Below are 17,643 nucleotides of genomic sequence, written 5' to 3'. Positions count from 1 at the left end.
CTATATTGATTATTGTGATTTTTGGACTATTTATTATCTATGTAGTTTAATCTGATGGACATTAGACATGTTGGCATATATTGAGTCTTTCATACATAGTAATAGTAATGTATTGATACTGGAACAAACTCTTGTGTTTTTGTGATATTGCTCATCTACCAGCTCTACCAATGTACTGACTTCCTAGATCCTCTAAATTACACAATGTAAAATAATATGAGCACAGGTCACAAATATTTACTACATCACTTCAACACATACTGGCCATTTAGTAAAAGCTGATCAAAGTAAACAGCAGGTTAAATCTCTCAACTCACACTTCTAATTCTTGGTGTCGCAATTCAACTCAAAGTCGAGTCTTGACTGAATAAAAAGGAGGCACCATTTTCTGGCTCTTACTGCAGACAATTGTGCGCCAAACCAAGTTAACTGCAATAATTTCCAAGCCTGTTATCTTCTGTCTGTATGAAAACAATGAAATAATGAAATGTAATTTAGTGACCACAACCACTGGTTAAATGTCTTTTTGTAGGAAAAGAAGTCAGTCTGCAGAGCTCCACTCTGCTGTTGCTAAAAGTATGAACATCTCCAGCACCAGGGAAACCCATCACAACACTGTACTGCTACAGGCTTTTTGTTAAATAGAACAAGTTTTTGCCGACCTGATCATAGTTGGTTGACTTTTTCTTAAATGGTGCAGAGACAGACAAGAAAAAAAGACAAAAAAAGAGAAGAATCCCAAACTGATTTTTCCCCCTAACACACAATTAATATTAATTAAAATGATTTTGGATGTGAACCCAGAAGATTATTGCACATATTAATTCTTTTTCAGATTACTCCTAAATGTATGATGAAGTCAAACACCATAACGACAACAAAAACACACTAATGTCACAAACTCATTTGTGTATCCCATCCACAGATTATATAACTGCTCCATGTTCTTCCCAGTGGTTACATAAAATAAACAATCAAAGGGTGATATGACCCACACAAACCTTTAACTGAACTACAGAAACATGGGGGAACTGTAGACCACTCATTGGCTACAGTCAGTTTTACCATGCATGAACAGCAGAGCACCCTTCTTCTAGTCTGAGTGGAACCATTTACCATCTGGTTAAAGCCACAGTTGATCAACTTGCCAGATGAGATGGATCTGTTGGAGCAGCCTAAGCAGCCTGAGCCCTGGTCTACGAACCCCCCCCCCCCAACCCCCGCACTACCCTCCCATCCCCGCACTCAAATTATCAGCCGCTAATGACGGGCCAAACTGGAAACAAGTCGATACCGGAGCAACAGAGCGCACAAATTAATTTGCCTTTCCATTCATTTGGAGGGCAAGTCGGGAGGAGGAGGAGTGAGGAGGGGTTTTTTGTTTAACACAGGCTCTGCGCTGACTGATTAACACATACTTGCAACCTGTGTGTGAAAAACAGATCAACAAAAAGAGCATGCTTCACAGTGAGGAAAATAGAGAACCCTCTCAACTTAAATGCTGGTGGAGTGAATGCAACATACACTGAATGCTCATAGGGACAGATTTATAACATTATGTCTTTCCTGGCCAACTGAGTCCATTTAAAAGATGAAATTAACTGGAAAACATATTTAAACGTACACATTTACATGACTGATAACATATTCACTATTAAGCAAACAAATGCCATGAGTCCTAAACTCAAACAAATACCTGTGGAATTCTTGCGCTGCTGGAAAGTGATCACAATTTCTAACCAGCTATCGATTGAAAGTGCACATAGGTGATTGTGGGAGGGCTCGTCAGGAGCACTTCATCCATCAGGCCTGTCAGAGGTCCCCAGCAGGAGCGCCAGGCAACAACACATCATTAAAGACGGCAGGTACTTATTCACACATAACTCACACTATTTGGAACTGCTAAACCCACCGCCGTCCCCTTTAGTGTGCCTGTGATTTAAGAGCGCTTCCTGCAGCAGGCATCAATATCAATTACTGTTGCTAAAGGATGTATTTAGGGAAGGGAGGAAAATATCTGCCAGACATTCATTTCGTTTACAACCTGGGTCTCCAAGCAATCTAATTACAGTACAGTAGTGAATGGAAAGCTTCAGTATCAGAATAGGAGCTGGGCAGGTGATGACATGCTGTTGAGACTCGAATGAACGATGGAAGAATAAAAAACAGGGATGTGGGTGTGGTTAAGTAGATGAAGGGAAAATGTACAAGGCTAAAATAAAAACAAACTTGAAATTGAAATCACATCTAAAATCCATCTGTTACCCAAAAATAATATTCTAGTCTGTTAGGATAGATTTGTTTTTTAATCTCTGCTAATTAGCTGGTTTGGAGATTAGCTACTGCAAAATGTAGGCTTATATCCAAGTCTCATGATCAATAAATGCAAACAGGTGAGAGCGAAATTAGTCCTTGGTGTTACTACAATGGGTAAAATAGGACCAGGAGACCGAGCAACTGTTTGGCCATCAACTGCTACTGAGCACCAGCCAGCTCTGGATGAGAGAGCCAAGGAGCAGAGCCACAGAGTCCTGCGTTGCTGCTGCTAGGGCTGGGCGATATGGACAAAATCAAATATCACGATATTTTAGACCAAATACCTCAATATCGATGATTCCTGATGCTTTCACAAAACATTTCCACTATGAAATGTTTGATAAATAATCATCAGTAATGTGGATATAATGACAACGTGGGTAAAAGGTACCAAACAGAACAGCTAGAACAGTCTGGTAAGATCCAAAAGTCATATATTTTACTGTAATGCAGCATTTAAAACCAGGAAAAGACAACTATGGTGACATATCACCATATTACGATACCCAAAATCTAAGACGATATCTTGTCTCATATCACGATATCGATATAATATCAATATATTGCCCAGCCCTAGCTGCTGCTGTCTCATCTTCTGACGAAATAAACACCTGATTCTGCTCTGATCTGGAGTGGCTTACTGCCGCTTATTTTCTAAACTTTTGAGATTATGTGGATTTATCTTCAAACTTGCTTGCTTAACGGAGCCAGAGCTAAGTTAACACCGGAGTCACACACACACCACCTCAGCTGCTGTCATCAATAATAAACCTCTTAAATGCTGAGAAGGTTGTAGAATTTTAAAGTTACACAGTATCTAGATATATTATATATATTATATTCATGTCTTTAGATGATGTTATTTTGAGTGTGGACGGAGCAGCTACAGCGGTAGCACAGTCCTGATCCATGTGAAGGGTTATGGTTAGGGTTTTAAAGTTGTTTGGTTGTCATCTTGCAGACAGGCCTGACACAGCATGAATTCAGACTTTTGACATCAGCATCATGATTTAGTTATTCCTGCATCCAGTTGATCTGTTTACAGCAAAATCTAAAATTGATTTTGGGTTCCTTCAGGCTGAGCTTTAATAACATCACCACACTGGTTGGGGGCTAGTTGTGCTTGCTGTAGCTCGCTGGCTGTTTGGGATATATAAGCACAAAGAATCCTCCTGTCAAACTTGTGCGGGTAACACGATACGTTTGGTGTGTTTGCTGAGTCGCTATTAGGCACCACTATGTTTTCTCCAGGGTTCAGACTTGTCACTGTTCAACAGTTGTCATGGTAGCCGGGCACACACCACAGAAGACAAGAAAACTGTAAAAGCAGGAATAGTCATTATATCACTGTGTATTACCACTACATCTCTCCCCTCTCAGTGTCACAGGTTATTAATCTGAGTGATGGAGGCAAAGCTATTTTGTTATGTAATTTGGCTCATGTTTCATGTGTTTGCAAAGTACATTTCATTTGATTTGTATGTTAATTCAATCATTTATTTGCATGCAACTTACATTAATATTATGCTTGACTACATAGACCTGCCAATGTCTCCATTTTTATTCCGTGCTAATAAAGTGTGAATGTTCCAGCAGAATTAAACAGCACTTACAGGTCATTTGATGGCTTGCCCTTACACAGCAGGATTACTCATCTGCTTTTGAAGCCCATCACGTTTTAAGAGAAAAATGTCTCTTATGCCAAAAGTGACAAACTAGCAGCAACAGTAAGTCAAATGAATAAAATGTTGCTATGGTAACTGGCAGTAAAGAAATGCTTGAATCATTCATTGGCCACAATTGAGCACATGGACTAAATACTGTGACAGCAAGAACATATGTTAAATATGCTTACACATAACCCAGCAGCACTCAAGTTTTTACACTTACTATATTATACCACATTATTCCACAATATAGTTTAAAAAAAACAATTATGTAAATCATTGACAAAATCAAAGCCCAGCAATATTTTGACAGTTGCTGGTGAGGGATAATAGCTCAACAGGGGAATGTGTAATGCTGTTTTTCTCATCATCATATTCCAAAATGTATGATTATTGGCACTCACCACACAGTACTCTATTCACCAGTTTGCTGGCAATGTCAATGCTGTCAAAGGTAACCTCACAAGCATGAGCATGTCTCAACTGCAGAGTAACTACCCATAGTAGATATTACCTCATAATAATATTTTAGTTGTCATGGATTCATCTCTAAAGAATATCTAAATTATGATAATAATAATAATAATAATTATATCATGTCTTCAAGAAAACGCTCTGTAAGTAAATCAAATAGACATGTACAAAAATAGATAAATAATATTGTATGGATTGTGTTGCATTGTTTGGGGCAGCCATGATATCCAGTAAAGAAAAAAAATACCTCAATTATTATTCTCTGCCTTTAAGAAAGACATTGTTCAACAGCAACTGAGCTATTTAAACAGAGTACTGTAGGAACATGGGCAGCATCTCATGATATAAAAAGGTAAGCCTTCAGTGTTATCAGATTTTCTTTAAAATTGTGAAATATCTCTGGCAACACTGCTGTCACACTCCATTGACACCACTATTGTTTATATTTCTGCTGCTCTGCATCTCTCTGCGCCTCCTCGCTTGATGACACAGCTGAGACTACAACAAATGATTATTTTCATTATCAAATAATTGACAGTACTTTAGTCTATAAAACTTCAGAAAATGGTTAAAAATGTCAATGACTCTTTCCCAAAGCCTACATCCTCTGAAGTCATTTGTTCCAACCAACAGTCCACAACCCAGAGATATTCAGCTTACTATCAAACAAACCAGAAAATATTCACATGTGAGCAGCTCCAATCAAAGAACTGACACTTATTATTAAAGAAAAATACTCAAAACGATTAATTAATGATCAAAATAGTTGGTGAATAATTTAATAATTGACTCATCACCTTAGATCAAGGAATAGTGCCAGATGTTTATCACAGCGAGGGTGATCAACTCACTACAATCACCTCATGATTACATACCGCTCTCATTCTAGCATATATTAAAACATGAATGTAGAGGGGCTAACAGCATGAGATAACGACACACCCTACAGTATAAAGCAGGTGTACTAAACTAAGGCAGAATGGTAGGATTTTTCACTTTCCCAGAGACCGTCAGGCTAATTTAATATAGGGGCTGCATAGTCCTCTAGTACATCATTACACAGTGGGAGTCTCAAGAGGTTTGGTGTATGAAGGCATTAACCTGTATGAACTAGCATTAGCTTTCCTAAGAAAGCTGCAACAGAGGTTAAATCATGATAAAAGCTCTCTGCAGCAGATTGTTTCAAGATAAAGCAAGTCCAGGAAACTAGATTTGAGCTTCTTTAAAACTTTATTTTTCTTTTGTAACCCAAAAATCAATTTCTGGCCAGAGTCTCAAAATGTTCTGTTAACTAATAATATTTTATACATATTCAATTACACTTACACCAGCTCTTCTATGAAGCGTTGCACATTCCCATTAAATACTAATTTACTGTCACATAATGTTGGTGTAACCACATGCAGTAATGTGCATTTAACTGTGATAATACACTCGCTATTACAAAGGAAAATAGGCAGTGGAGCTGTGTTCCTACTGCTTTCTTCAATATTGTGAGAGGCGTACAAAATATTTATGATGGTGACAGCATACAGAATGTGGGCTGGCAGACTGTAGGCAAGCTAACTAGTTCCAACTCTGGCGTCTCTGATTATATTTTACAGATCTGTCTGCCAAAACCCCATTTCCCTTGCAAAGCAGCTCTTTCTTGACACCCGGAGATGAAAGAGCCAGCTATGACAAGAAGCAAATTCAACAACTCGGGCTTTCAGGCTCCGGCTTTGCTGGATTTGACATTCACAACGTCACCTAAAAAGTGTGTACATGCATGCACACAGTCGTACAATGTGCAGACAAATTTGTGAGCAGCAGCAGAGATGCAGACAAGATACAAAACAACCTGCAGTAAAAGAACAAGACTTTGTGTCTGGAGATGGGCTCACAATATGTCCTGTAAATGGATGCATGGTTTTTTTTAAAAAAAATCTGTATAAAGAAGAGATCCTCTCAGCTTGCCTGTGGAGTGACAGGTCTGCATGGCTCAACCTCTCACGCAAAGCTCTGCTGAGCATAATCATTCAAGAGTTCTCGCTCGATATGACTCTTCAAATATCAAATACTCTTCCTGTGTCACTCAACCGCACTTTGCTCTGCGCTTAATGCCAAAGTGAGAGCTCAATACAAGAGCAAACTGTCTTGGATTGTGCTACAAACTGAGCGAGAGGAGCACTGAGGCGTGAGGACACATGGACAGCCAGAACACACAAAAACAAAAGAGCTGACTTTTCAGAGGGCAGCCATTTGTAGCAACATGTCAGACTTTACTGGCCTGTCACAGTGAAGCTCCACACACGTTTTTTAGCCTTCAACTGCCAAATATGCTTGAAAGCTGTTCATTTCTACAGACATGACAATGCTGGTATCATAATAATCCATAAATCTTACATTTTAAATTACAGCAAGCAATTATGGATTATGGATCTAACCAGTTCAGTTTAAGTGAGTCAGTTTAATGATATGTGTAGAGTTTGATTCTAAAAGACTTTTTTCACCTTCATCTGATGTGTACCTCTGAAAAACACATGCTGGATGATCAGCAAGTTGTTTTTTTTTAAATAAACTATTCTGAAGTAGGCTAAGAATTATTTTTGCTTGTAATATTCATATTATTCTGTGAAAAGCTGAGACAGAATAACACCAGATAAAGCTATTAAATGTCAGCTCTCCCACTACTTGAAGGGAGGACAAAGTCTTCAAATCACATTTCAGAAAATCTCCTGTGGGGTCTCTAAATCACTACACTTATATCATCATCCAAAGTAGATAAACTGAGGATTGGACAGGGTGTCTAAGCAGTGAGCTGAACCCATCTCCATTCCTACATCTAACTCTGTTGGTGTTGTCTGACAGTAGACCAAGGTCTGAGTGGCCGACTCAGTGGTTTCACACACTGTGCAGACTGTGCTGTGCTTATGAACTATCAAACGAAAGCTGTTGCTTTGAGTTAACGGCGACAGCACATCCCATCAATTAATAACAAGACTGTTTTGAAAAATTGTCTCAATAAAACATAAAAGGGAACAAATGTGGGAGCTGTAGTGACTTGACTGTGGCGAATAAGACACGTGTAACTTGTATTATTCCACATTACATGTTTGTGTGTCTGCAGCCTGGCTGAGGTGTAACAGTCTCTCTTCTTTTCACACTGTTTCATTTCTTTGGTATTGATTACTGCTAGCTTAACATGGAGAAGCACCATTCAGTTTTTAAGCATCACACATGCATCTGAACAAAACTGTCAGATCATTTAAGACTTTTCTGTTTTCTGTAGATGTTTATTGATTTAAAGTTGGAGCTATGTATTCATGCCTCATACTGCACTTCAATTGTTATTCTCCTGTTTAAACTGCTTTAACCTGTATTTTATTTCACACCTTTTAAATAGTTTCTATACCGCATTGTGTCTCTTTGTATGTTGTATGTAAAGCACTCTGAATGGCCTTGTTGAAAGGTGTTATACAAATAAACGTGCCGGGCCTGTTTCATTTCATAATAACTCATTTTTCTTCCCTGACGTCTCCACTAAGATGCTCTCATGCTGGATCCTGATTTGTACATTTCCAAAGATAATATTGGTAACTGTGCTGGGCTTTAGATAAACTGTGTGCTCTTTAGTTCATGACTGACTGTTGCTTTTAATAAAAACAGGTTTTTTAATCTTACTGGCTGAATTTCTTGACAGCTAATGAAACTTGTCTAACAGTGCAACTCGCTGCTGAACTAATTGCTCAGTGGGGCCTTCAATCTGGCCAACACTCTCACCCAATTACAATCTCCCTCCACACACGGCCACACACACACACACACACACACACACACACACACACACACACACACACACACACACACACACACCACCCTCGGTCTTAATCAGCATGCAAAAGTACAAACCTTAGTCTCAGCTGACAGCGGGATGAGAGGCTTACGTTTCAGACAAAGAGGAGGGTGCCTGCTAGTTCATATAGTGTGATTGTTATCAAGCTTGCCAAGCAGACAAAAGGTCTTCCGTTTGAAACCGTGTCTGCCTTTTGACTTCAGGAATGTTTTTCCAGAGGTAAATTTAGAGAGAACGGCTGGTGTCAAAAACTTTTCTTTTTTTTTTTCTTGCTTTACTGCACTGGATGCAATGGAGAAAGTAAAGCGAGGAGAGAGCAGATAGCCTACCACACAACCTCAGCCAGCTATGAAACCCACAATATTATGACTGCTTACTGTGCAGCTCATCCTGCCAAGCCTTTGGGATGCTCCAAACACAACACTGGTTTGAAAGCGGCGGTCTTCGTGGCAACGGTAACACGTAATTTATAAATTTGAGGATTCATACTAAATCATAATTTAAAAACCTAAATTATGATGATAATAAACAGCTCTGTTTTGGAGGGAGGACCTCTTGACACTTCTTTCCAGACTGGGCTTCCCCTCTGATAAAATGAACCCTGCTGAGTGTTTTCTCTGGTTTATTTCAGTCTCTAACAACATCTCCAAAGACATCATTACATATCCCTGGCTTGCAGATGGCAGGGAGAGAGAATAATGACACAGTAATTATGGCTATACTCAGACAGGGCTTTGCCAGATTGTTTTCTTAACACTTCTCTAAACCATTCCACCGGCACTTTGATGAAATCACAAGCCAAAAGTGTTATGTGGCCACAGCAAAACGCTCTGGAGGAAAAGAAAACCTTGCTCGACAAATACTCAAGTCAAGTCCTGATTTCTGTGGGTCGGAGTAATAAAACTTCAATATAATGCTTCAAATCATCCAGCTCTTGCTACACACAGCTTCTGGGCAAGCCCGGTTGACTTTTACAGCTGTAATCTCCCCGCAACTGTAGCCGCAGCTCACAACCCCAAATTCCTACCGTCGCATGGAGGTTATGACAGCTCTGAAGCTGCAGAATGGTGACTGGAGGCTCATTTGGTAACTGAGCCTCAGAGGACGCTGGAGCAAAGTGTAGTATACACCTAAAGAAGACAACTCAAAGTGCCACGAGGATGATAAGTACACACACACACACACACACACACACACACACACACACACACACACACACACACACACACACACACACACACACACACACACACACACACACACACACACACACAATATTCAGTTTAGTGATATAATTATTATTACAGACTTTAAGTTGACTCATTTCGTCCCTTTTTCTTCTATGGAAACTGTGATTCATCTGTGGAGCTGTGAAGTGTTAAGAAGTCAGTTATTGCTTTAAGTTATGACCTTTAATATTTAACAGAGTTTGGTCAGACAACAAATACAGCTACTAAAGGCTACACGATGTATCTAAGGTCAACAGTCTTTTTGTGTCTGATTTAGATCACCAAATAAAAGCTTTTATATGTCCGTCTCATCAGTGTTTAAAAAGGTATCAAACATGACACAACTCAATAAACTTAAAAAGAGACACAAAGCCTGTGACTTCACTGTTTCCTAAACAGAGTCAAACTCATCTTTGGTTACCCACATAACACGTACAACCTGATCACTGTTTCACAAATAGAAATACAACTCATGTTGGAAGTAAAACAAAATCATCAATGCTCTGGGTCTGTGCTGGCTTAAAATTAAAGGACAAAGCCATGACTTACTTACTTTTTTAATCTTGTTGTGTCTTTCTGTCTACTGTGTATGAAACAGAGCTCAAAATGAAGCATATTTGTCCTCTCATAATTAAATTTAAATTTCTAAACTGTTTACTTGGCATGCGATAAACTCTATGTGGGTATTTGCAGTCTGTGAATATGTGTAGGTGTATGTGTGTTTCTTTCTGCACTGCATATCATTAACAAATTTCTAGACATGTCCTGGGGAGCTATATTCCCTCTCGCTGGACCGCTCTGAAGCGAGCTATTTAACCAAACTGTTGGCTGGCATTCAGCAGCACACCACACACTCTGCACACTTTATCACTTGTAATGAACAGAACAGCTAATGGAACTGTAATAACTATTTGATGTAAATACAATAATTAAGATCACTATCTTGTTGGATGGGACTATCCACCAAATGTTCACAGTCCATTACATGCTAAAGATAGCAATTTTTATTAAAGAAAAATTAACACCCGATTAATCCTGGTAGTGATTACTACCAGTGATACTACAAATGATTTTAAATTCATTTTCATCAGTACATTTCATCATTTGTTTGCTTTTTAATGCTTCTTATATCTGACTTACCCAATTCATGGTCAAAATTAAGAACACAAATTGCTAAACTGGCAACAGTGAAAGCAACAAACAAGACAGTTGTGCAAGTGTAATGCAGTGTACAGAATTCAGATTATAAAATTGGTCATGGAAGCCACAGCAAAAACACTGTTTGTCCCCAAATCAAGTCAGTTTTCCAATAATAACAATGTTGAATAAATCTCAGGTTGCTACAACTACAATAAAGACTCTCTCAGTTTCCATCGCACAAACATCCGATAGGTTGAATATCTGTCAATGCTTGCCTGAGGTTACACTTACACCAGGAAACAGAGATGTTCAATAATTTATTAGCAACAGCAGCAGCAGGAGGAGTTTTCTAATTAGTAATGGAACTAATAAAGCAGAGAATGGACATGGCCAACCAGAGCCTTTAGATTTAATCCTTCCTCCGGTCCCTTTTTGCCCAGTTTGAAATTTACATTCTGGTCAATCTGCCAAGAACCAGTAGGCTGACCAGCAGTTTGGCCCTGCTCCCAAGCAGGACCATGATATTGTGGGTCAGTCAGTTATGCTGTGCTGTGAGGCTGCGGTGCAAATGGTTGGTCACACAAGAACACAGCTAAAGCCTGATAGTTTACTGAAGCGGTAGAGCCATTTCTTCGCTTTGACTTGCTCAGTATTAGACAGTTTCTAGTGACGAACATGGAAAAAGTGTAAAAACAGACCAAAGATTGTATATACTTCAAGAAACCAAGTGATATTTTCAGAAGTAATTTTAAAGCCTAATATTAGCCTAATAGCCTATATTGGTTTGTCTAATCTTTGAGAGAATTATGAAGGGGGTGTTGGGTTGGTGTGCAGAGCAATATCACTATGCATTATGCTCCATCTGCACAGGGGCAATTAATGCTTCATTTCACCAGAGACTTTCTGGGGTAGAGGCAGCTCAGAGGACGCAGAAGAGAGCCGGCTGTGGCAGCGAGAGAGAGACAGACAGCCATAAAGATAGACAGCATGAGTCTCCAGTGTCCAGCTGAAGCCTGAGCCCTGTGGGAGAGTCAGGATGCCAGCGGCCCCGCAGACACCGAAGAGCTGTTGACAAGCGGGAGCCCCAACCACCAACCCAATCCCTCCACCTCCCCCTCCTCCCTGTCCACAGTACTGCAGTTACAACGCCATTTGTGCAGCAATGAGAACTGGGCCAACCACAGAGAGAAAGCACTCCACTGTGACACTGTACTCTAATGTACAGACCATGGGAGACGTAATGAGCAATGGTGCGTTTATGCCAACATTGTACTGTATATGTGTTCTACTGTGAGTTTTTTTTTTTCCTGTTACAGGCTGTGGAGCCAGCAGTAAATCACTTTCACTGCATGTGGAGCTGCGCCAGCTGACTTATCTAATGTCAAGTGCCTCGAGGGCACAGAACCAAACACTTTCCACTCGGCAGGGAACACAAGGTTACATGGACACAGATTAAGCACATGTTGTGGTTTTGTTTTGTTTTTTTTGTCTTTTTTTTAATATGTCGAATATTTAACATAAAGCGAGGCTGGTGTTTGCAAGGAGGCATACGGTGCAAGTATTCATTATGAGGACTGACACATTGGTGTGAATTATGTACAGTCCTTTAGTGGAACCAGGCATTTCTAGTTTCCACTTGACGAGAGAAGAAGACGAGGACTCAAGAAATAATGTCCTTGAGGCTGCAGGCAGGTTTGCTTGTCTGGGGAATCCAGTAAGGCTGAAGCATAAAGACGGGCTTGGATTAATAGCTCAAAAACAACATAGGGGTTGGAATAACTGAGTGGATTGATCCATTTAACTGATGCTTTGTCTCTTGTTGAAAGTGGGAAAAGACTGGCAGCAAAAAAATCACTAGTGAGGTGGAGGAACATCAAATCAACCTTCTGTCTGTTTACTGACTGCCTGAAAATAAGAACACCAAAAACCTTTTTACTGACAAGATGCATTTCTTCTTCTTTTGTGCAGCGTTTAAAAAAGAAAGGCACAGTAACAATGACGAGTGGGTAATTATCACTAATTTGAATCTGCTCTCAATAAGCTGGTAGCATGAAGAACATTTTACAATCCAGAAGCAATGACATGCCCAAGTAGAGGCATCACTGATACATGTGTTATAATCATAGCATTCCTCGGCTGTGTTAATTCACTGTAAACTCCATTTACTTACCATTTTTCCTATAAGACTAATCCATCTGATACATCAAGAAAAAAGCCAGACTTGCTATGAGGTTATTCTATTTTGAAATGTAATGAATATATTTTCATCACCCAAGAATGCAATAAGCAGTATGTAAAAAAACAAAAAACAAAAAGAAAATACACCTATGACAGACTGCTGGTTGATCTGTGCAAGTCTCTCCACAGCTGATTGTTTTGCTGCCTCGCCTAACAGCAGTAACAGTGACATATTCCTGCGAGCCAATCTTCAGCAGCAGTAACCTGTCATACAGAAAGCTTACGCTGATTGTTTCATCTCAGAGCTGAAATGGGCAAAGCAGCATTAGCAGCTTGAAACTCAAACAGACAAAAGAGCAACAACAACGGAGCGACTAAATGTCTGGAGTGAAATGAAAAACATACTGAATGAATCACTTTTATTCAGAGTCGCACAGGGTGTTTTGACTGTCCTGTGCCTACGTATCTTATAATACAGAGGGGGGGGGAACTCATAAGAGGGAATCCAATAATGCCTGTACATGCACAAGCTAGTGCACGACAAAGGAATTACAATATTCAGTTTTTTTCTTCCATCATTAGATTTCTTTCAAGATGCCGGCAAAGCTCTCACCGTACCTCTGAATGAAAGATCGATATGATGGAGGAGACTACTGCATTCTTATAGAGGGAGGGGGATCAGAGTTCAACCAGAAATGATCCCACAGAGCAGATAAATGAAGAGGGGGCGCGGGATAACCGTGCTCTTAAATTCACAGAGTGGAAATCTAACGTGGGCCGAGACATCCAGACTTCTGGAAAATCACTCACTGTCACTCAGACTGCTGAATCACTGCTGGCGTTTTAAAGCCCGCGGATGTGACGAAAGAAGCTTAAGCGCCACTAACACGCTCCGTCTGTGTAATTGGCAGCCTTGGGTTATTAGAACGCGCGCTACGAGGAAACTGCACAAACAGGAGGAAAAACACAGCGGACTATTGTGGAAAACATAATACCTTATCATGGGTTCTGCTTGCTGAGTGATAAGGCCAGTGTGGATAGCCTACAGGCTGCTTCCACTCACAGCTTGTACAGTGCAGCTGATACCCTGCTATTAGCTGGCAAAACTAAATCTATCCTGAAATCCTGCCTTACTAGTGACTGTGTGTGTGTGTGTGCATGTGTGTGTATGCTTCATGCACACCCTGGGATGCACTGAACAAACAAAAAACCACAATGGCATTTACATAAGAGCACCTTTTGTCTCAGTGCAAACCTCCCATTTACAAAACTCCTGCACATGTTTAATAAAAACACAGCACCCGGGGGACTGAAGCCATATAGATGGAAGTGTGTGGAGGTTTAGGTGAGTGATACATTGGAGCCCCAGAGGGGTCATATAGACAGTCCATCAATAGCCCTGCTACCCCGACCTGCCTCGGCTGTAATGAGAAGTGCCAGGAGGCTCAGGCTAGGCTTAACAGTGTGTCCGAAGCAATACAGCAGAAGAAAGAGCAGAAGAGCTGCTGCTTAAAGCACAACTTTCACCTGAGATTCAGCTGGAATGGAATGCTCTGCCTTCATCAAATATTCCTAGAGTCTGGAAAATATCACTGATTTGTCTGGCAGCTTTTTCCATGTTTACTAATTAGCCAGAGCTTATTTAGTTGAGAATAAACATTTCCATTTTTTGCCTGTAGCACCTTGTTCATAGCAATCATGCTAATTCCTAACCATGCTAAAATGTAGTGATACATGAGTCCTCTGCTGTTTAGATTTTGAAGAAACTTTCAAATATAATGATACCATTTAAAAAATGTGTATTTAGTTTTTCTCAAGCAAACAAAATTTGATATTTTCACATAAACATTCATTATGCTCTCATATGAAGAGCTAGATAGGTTTTTTGTGATGATTATTTTCAAATGAGCATTATTTCATGATCTAAACATTAGAAGCTGATAAGAAGCTGAGCTCATGAGAAAACAATGTTACTTTTGTTTGACAAAATGATGCGATCACTGGAACATTTTTGGCAGCTTATTCCAAAAAGTGAAAAACAAAAGAGTTGCTTCAGTGAGAATATCATTACTAGCAAAAATCCCACACCACACCTTCAGTAATATTTACAGTACATATGTTCATTTGCTTGTCATAAGCAAACGTCGCAACTAACAATTACAGTACTTTCACTCATATAATTCATTGATTAATTCTTTGGTCTATAAAATGACACATTACTACCTCCCAAAGCCCAAGTTCACATGCTCCAATAGCTTGTTTTATCCAATCAACAACCCAAAGCTCAAATATATTTCACTCAATATGATAGATCACTGAGAAAACGAGTAAATACTCACATCTCAGAAGCTGGAGCCAGTGAATGTTTAGAATTGTCTCTTAAAACTGCTTAAATAAATAGTAGGTAACAAAAAAATACTTTCAGATTAAACTTTTATCAACCAAATGTTACAGCTGGAGAATAAACATCAGAGCAGTGAAAGTTACATCTACATAAACAATGTAAAGATGCACAGAGCTGTAGAATCTAATGAGTAAACAAAGCAGCTGTAAGGTGACAACTTGTGGGAAATTAAACCACTAAACAAGACTGCTGTTGTTATAATGAAATCATAAGTAAACCCCTCCTTACAGCTGAAATACACCAGGCACGAATGCAACATGTCACGTAGGTGGGCGGAACAGAGTTTTCTACCTGCTACACCCACGCTGTCTCCATCCAAGTGATAACGCAGTTAGTTATGGAGGGTTGGGAAGCACAAGCTATATTAACTGGTACTGAATTAATTAACTAGATCATGGATGCACATTGATTTGATTCATTTTTTTGAATGTGTAATCTAAACAAAAACAAAAAAAATGGCTGCACTGCTGCATTGTCTCTGGCACACTGAGGTCTATATTTTAATCATTTTTAAACAGATTGGCCTTGTTTTTTTGGGTTTTTTTTACACCGCTCAAAGTAGTTTTCACCTGTTAAAGGGTGGTGTACAAAATTGACCAGCCATGTAAAACTAGAGATGTGCAGCGTGATGATCTAATGGTCAGTGTGGCAGCTTCAGTACATTATAATGGACACGCTCTGCTGCAGCCATGCTGTGACAGACGTGTCACATCCGTGCCCGGTGTACTTTGGCCATTGGGCAAACATTAATCCATGGTGGCATTTTTACTTGAGATGTGCAGTTTGTGGATGTGATGTTGTGGGATCCTGCTTTCTTTTTGCTTTTCTCTACACCAGAAGGCACATGAGCCCAACAGTGCTTTCAGAAAACAATACAGGCCCGTGTTTTCATTTGGGGTAGAGAGCTCCGGATCCATCTGGCTTTCTGGAGCGTAGCTGTCTCTGCTGCACACACTTGCGCACAAAAACACACACACATACACACACACTTGTTTTTTTGTCTCTCACACCATGATGTAGATTTTCCAGCCTTCTTATGTAGTCTGTCTTTCATATTTCCTCTGACAAACACATAGCAACACACATTTGTACATACATAAATATGGATGGTTGTGACTGTTTTGGATTCATCTTTTCAGTTAGCACCTTTACATGCACATTAGTCCCTGTTATGATTTATCCCTGATCATATTCAATATATAATATGGAATATATCCTTGTATCACTCTAACTTGTCCTCTGTCACTCCTCCACATGCCCAACATTCTATTATTTCTTTACGGAGGTCCAGGTATTGGCATCATCTAATTTATATATGTTAAATTTGTTTGCAATCCATTTTAACAATGAAGAGTTGTTGCCCGACATACTCATCCGTTTTATTCAGGATAATCTACATATGGTGTGTACCAAAAAAAAAGAAGTAAAAAAACATGTGTTTACCAAAAAATCCAAAATGATAGAAATGTTTTCTAGGCGAATTGGCATCATCCAAGGAACACACTATGCAAATACTGTTTTGATAGGCCTCAGGGTTCATGAGTTATTAGCCAAAATGTAAAACATGTGGTGTTATTGGTCCCATGTTTTAATAAGTTAAGCATTTCCACATGGGACACCTGTCCATGAAGTACAAATACTTCAGCACTTTTAGTTTCAAACATTCCTCCCATTGACTTTCCATCATGAATTTTAATATTTAAAAGAAATGACATAAAATGACTGGAATATGCTGGAAAGAAGAAATGTCAGAGCATAAATGTCCTGGCTGAACATTTTGATATTTGTACGGTTTCTGTGGCTCAAAGTAATAATTTACTTCTGCTACAAGCATCAGTTTAAAGCATAGCTCGAGCTGTAAGACATACAAATGTTAATGCATTATTCAGCCTTGCATTATGCATAAAGCATGTACAGATTTGTCCTTAGTGATGTCATACATAGCAACTATCTTATATGCAGAACAACAAGGCAATGAATGGCAGGCCTAAACCATATGTTACAAGCATTTTCCCACTTACACAACATAAACACACACAGCAGCAGCAGCAGCAGCAGCACTCGGCTCCAGACAGACACGCACTACACACTCCTGCCTTCACTATTCCCCCAAACCTTGTCAGGAATTCCCAGGAATAGCATTTGTCACAGGATTCATGCCTTTCAAATACAGTATTACTGTCATCCTCGCTTCTTCCTCCTAAGCCTCGACTTTAATGCTTAACATTCCAGCCATGTAAATGTTCAGACCAGGTATAGCCTGTGCCTTCATGCTCTATCATAGAAAATGCATTTTACAGGCAATATGCAAGGCCGACATACTTTCACACACACGTGTACATGAGTGCACTGAAAATCACTGTAATCACTCTATAATCATATTGTACCGTTTCAAACCTG

General features: G+C 39.6%; 1 protein-coding gene across 1 annotated transcript in view; it reads right to left on the bottom strand.

Annotated features, from left to right (window-relative positions):
- auts2a (activator of transcription and developmental regulator AUTS2 a) overlaps positions 1 to 17,643 on the bottom strand; it is a 309,809-nt gene that overhangs the window by 278,714 nt on the left and 13,452 nt on the right.

The sequence above is a fragment of the Scomber japonicus genome, chromosome 13 (genome assembly GCF_027409825.1).
Source record: "Scomber japonicus isolate fScoJap1 chromosome 13, fScoJap1.pri, whole genome shotgun sequence".
Classification (NCBI taxonomy): Eukaryota; Metazoa; Chordata; class Actinopteri; order Scombriformes; family Scombridae; genus Scomber; species Scomber japonicus.
Note: the sequence above shows the minus strand (reverse complement) of the source record. Positions and strands in the feature narration are given on the sequence as shown.